Source organism: Poecilia reticulata, linkage group LG14, assembly GCF_000633615.1.
Source record: "Poecilia reticulata strain Guanapo linkage group LG14, Guppy_female_1.0+MT, whole genome shotgun sequence".
Taxonomy (NCBI): domain Eukaryota; kingdom Metazoa; phylum Chordata; class Actinopteri; order Cyprinodontiformes; family Poeciliidae; genus Poecilia; species Poecilia reticulata.
The window spans coordinates 19,694,978-19,699,472 of NC_024344.1; the positions used below are offsets into that span (position 1 = coordinate 19,694,978).

A 4,495-nucleotide genomic window follows, 5' to 3' on the forward strand; every position below is an offset into this window, starting at 1 on the left:
AAATAAATAAAACAATAAGTAAACAAGTAAGAAATAAGACTCACTCTCTGCTTACAAGTGTTTCATGTCTGGGAGGTAGAGGTCGCTGGACGGTGATAGCTCTTTGGTCCACTTTCCCTCTTCATGCACAGAGAACAGAGAGCTCATCTCCCCTTACTGCCTCTGTCACAGCCACTGTCTGTCAGCACCGGCGATAAGTGATTGCCTGGTTTATCTTACACTGATAGGAGTGCCAGCAGAAAGGAGTTAGCACCTTTCACAGTTTAATATTTCCTTCCCGTACGCAGACACAGGGGTGCTGCGAGACAGGGGAGGTTCCTTCACATGTTCAGATCACTCAGCTGTAAAGGTGAGATAAATCATTCAGGTAATCAATAACAGCAGCTCTATGCAGTCTGAGTCACAGGAAGAAAGGTGGGCAAACTCAACATCTTCTGAACACCAGATTAACATCCTTTTGTGGTTGTGCGTTTGACTGTAAATGCAGGCAGTGACATGTAGCATAGATCAACTTGTTGCGTCAAGTTGCTCTACTTATAACATCAATGGATCAGCCATTACAGTCAGATCTGTAAAATATTGGCATGAATAAAATGATATATCTTCCAGAAAAATGGAGGGAAATATAGTCTAGAACTCATTGCAATTTGCTTATATTTTCATAAATGCTGATAAATAATATACTTTGTTTAGATATCTAAATAAACTTCCAGGAAGGTATTGAGAACATGCCACATGCTGGTAAACAAGAACAAACTATATTTGATGGACAAATTGAATTCTACTGTAAGTTGTTTAACTTACTTCACCTTTTCAGAGTGTAATCTGTTCTCACATGTAATCCTATGCCATCCCGTGTATCCATTTCAAAGCATGTCAATCAAAGCCTGTGTCAGCACACTGATTGTAAGGTAACACATAATCGCATGCTTCTGAACAACTAAAACAGTCCCAATATTCAAATCACCAGTTTAAATACTGCAAATATTCCTTTGCAGTATATTGTGCTCCTGCTAAAACTCTGAGCAATCAGGGCCATTATTCAGGTATTGTGGGGATGGGTCTCTGTGAATCAAGACTTTTTTAATTCTAAGTTTTGTTGGGTTCTATTCAGAGGTATCCAAGAAATTAGCCGGTAATCAAAAGCAGATGATTTTCGGCTTAACTTGCCCCGATTGGGAAACAGATGGTCTGAAAATGGAAAATCTGTTCTTCTGACCAGTGAACGCACCACAGAGTAAGAGCTAAAAGGTTATCCTGACAACACTCTTCAGTGTGGAAGCTGTAAGAAGCTAGAAGGTTTCCACAGTGGTGCATTTTCTGTTCATTCAGACAACTACAACACAGAGCTAGCATTCAGTTGGTGCTGACCACTGAATGCACCCTACCAGTGATACCAGTGCATCATTTGTGATAACCATAAATTATGCAAATTTAATTCTATTTAGACTTAGGTTCTAGATAGAATTAAATCTGTCCAGTTTTAATGGCAGCTGGAAGTATTTTGTTGCTGTTACCACAAAACTGTGATAATGCAGCAAGTTTTCTTTTTGCCAAGATGAAGGCTATTATAAGAGTAAGGATATCTACAGGTTGCAATCCATTGCTTCTACTACAAGGATGGGGATTTATGTCTTTGTTCCTCTTGTCTTCAAAGACGAAGAGGCAGTTATAATTTAAGACTAAAGGTGTAGGGCTTTGTGTGCACTTTGAACTCAAATACCAAAGATTTATCAGAAAGAAATGTGATATGGCTAAAAACAACCAAAGCAAACAATGTCAGGAAAGATATATATAAGTTCATTCTAGGCCTGGTGGGCAAAGTACATTTAAAACTTTGAACTGCACAAAATCATCAGTAGACTCCGAGTAATTAATGTACATAAGGCGTTTAAAATGGCTGAAAATTAGTTTTTTTTTTGTTCGACGTTCTTATGAAGAGTCATAAAATATATATAGTTAAAATACTTCAGCCTTAATTCACTCTGGGAGGAAATTGGTCCAATCAAGCCAAATTGCTAAAACACCTCAATTACAAGAACAACCTCTGATCGGTTTACAGCCAAATCAAGGCTATTAGACTGTCTCAGCGTTCTATTTTCTTTCTGTTTACCGCCGAAGCAAAGAAAGGAAAAGGATCCGTCCCTTTAATAAATAACACAGGGCTTTGGCTCGCTACTGTAGGTCTGTCAATGAACCAGATGAATCAGAGTGTAAAATAATCCATCTGGCCACACAGGCAGACACACAGACAGAGTGTGACCAAGCCAAATCAGTAACAAGGCATTAAATCTATCTATTTGATCTTTTGTTGTCACAACTGAGTTTTTTGCATATTCTGAAATCTCAGTTTTACTTTGCCTCTTTATAAAGGCTTTATGAACTACCCTCCCCACAATTTGTATGACTGGCTAGCAGCTAGAATATTTAGAAGACTTCCTGGAGTGTGAAGACAATCATAACACTGCTGTGGCTGTAGTACTCACCTGGTGTTTCCATCTCCCAGCAACACTTTATTGCCCCTTCACCATGCTCATTTGTCAGCAACACCTTCCCACGGCCAGTTTACCACATAAACCTAGTTCACATCATACCTTGACTTACTCAGACCACAGCAGAATGAAGCTACATGTTAAAAAGAAACCACACAAACACAATGCTAATGTCTGTATCCAATTCTTAATGACCAAGCCATACACAGCCATCCAGAACTCATAAACACTGTGAAAAGACACATTAGGTGCTCATCCAAACTGAGGGAAGGGATCAAATTAATAGATTTGATTATGTTCAATCCATCATCAAAAACACAATTGCAAATCGACCATAACATGGCAGGGACTCAAAAAACTATGGGGTAACACTTTATTTGAAGGGGTGTTATGTCATGTTTTTGACAATGTCATGTCAGCATGACACTGTCAAAAACCTGACATAACATCTGTCATGAATATAAAGAAGTCTTTATGAATGTCACTAAATTATCATAATTTACAAAATCATGCAAAGTTGGCACTTTTAATGCAACTTTTAGAGCAACTTTGCATTAAAAGTSTCATTACTTACCAAATGACACTTCATGACAACTGTCATAAAAATTCATAAAGACTTCTTTATGTTCATGACAGATGTTATGTCATGTTTATGACAGTGTCACGTCAGTCTTATGCACACCCCTTCAAATAAAGTGTTACCACATAGGGTGTTTGTGGAAGAATGGCAAGTGGAAAAACACAGAGTGGGTCACCTACCACACGATGCAGACACAACTACAGTGTCGATACATGTTGGTCACAGCATCATGCCTTAAAGGTGGTTTTCTTCTGCAGCAAGGGAAGAAAAGGGTGCAGAGACAGCAGGGAAAAGAAGAAGAAAGAAGAATGGAAGAATGTCATTCTTTTTTCTTCTTTACGGAAGAATGGCAAGTGGAAAATCATTGTTAAAAGACAGATGGCAATGCCATAGCCTGGGTGGGGTAGATAGAAAATGAGGAAAAAGGTATTCTTGTCAAATGAGACCACAATTTAACTTTCTGGCCTACTTTTGCTCACAGTAGACATATACTGAGTGGCACACCTGCCACGCTATTTATGCAGATACCACCACATTGTTGATACATGGTGGCTACAGCATCATGCCGTAAGGGTGCTTTTCTTCTGCATGGACAATTAAACGGTTTTAGAGTTAATGGGAAAATAGATTTAGCTAGACATAGAGCACTTCTGGAAGAAAACATGTTGCAAGCTACAAAACCTAATCCTGAGGCAGAGGTTAACTTTCCCTGAAACAGCTAGTGCATCAATAAAATTGTTTAGTTCAGGGCAGTGATGTGTTAGAATGGCCTAATAAAATTTTAGACATAAAAAAATGTGGAAAGACTCGAAAACTGATATTCAAAAATTAACTCTATGAATAAATCTGACTTAGCTTCAAATATTATAAAAGCAGGGTAATCAAAAGAGTGCAGATGTGCAAAGCTACACAACGCATATCTCAAAAGACTTGCAGCTGTAATGACAAAATAAAAAAAAAAAGTTCTACAAAGTATTAACTCTGGAGAGCTGAATCCAAAAGAAACATCATACTTGTCAGACTGTTATTTATAAAATATATTTTGAAAAACATGTCATTTTCTGCCACTTCAAGAATTTGCTTCCTTTATGAACAAAGAAGTTGTGAAGTTAAACAGTAGTTTAAGCAGCAGTTTAACTGTCTTTTTGTTCACGAATAAGGTTATAGCGGGATGTGTAAAGCTGAATTTTACTGAGAGGCACAGTATGAAACAAGTTCAACAAAGTCGGGTTTTATTATGCTTGAAAATTCAACAAAACCTAAAGCTTCACTCAGAGATAATGGGTGGTTATGATGTTGCTTTGCTAAATCTAACTCCGACTTGATGTGTGTTCCTGTGAAAAGTCTGGCTGACGTCTAAGAAAGAGATAGGTTTAATATGTCTGAAATAACATTTCTTAAAAAAATATAGAGAATAAATATA

General features: G+C 37.7%; 1 protein-coding gene across 5 annotated transcripts in view; it reads right to left on the reverse strand.

Moving 5' to 3' along the window:
- slc8a2a (solute carrier family 8 member 2a) overlaps positions 1 to 4,495 on the reverse strand; it is a 30,075-nt gene that overhangs the window by 18,633 nt on the left and 6,947 nt on the right. The window contains exon 2 of one of the 5 annotated variants that reach the window (XM_008428355.2): positions 3,252 to 3,323. The exons of the other annotated variants lie outside the window; for them this stretch is intronic. The gene's annotated coding sequence lies outside the window, so the exon portion shown is untranslated. The remainder of the gene's footprint in view (positions 1 to 3,251; positions 3,324 to 4,495) is intronic. 5 annotated transcript variants of the gene reach the window in all.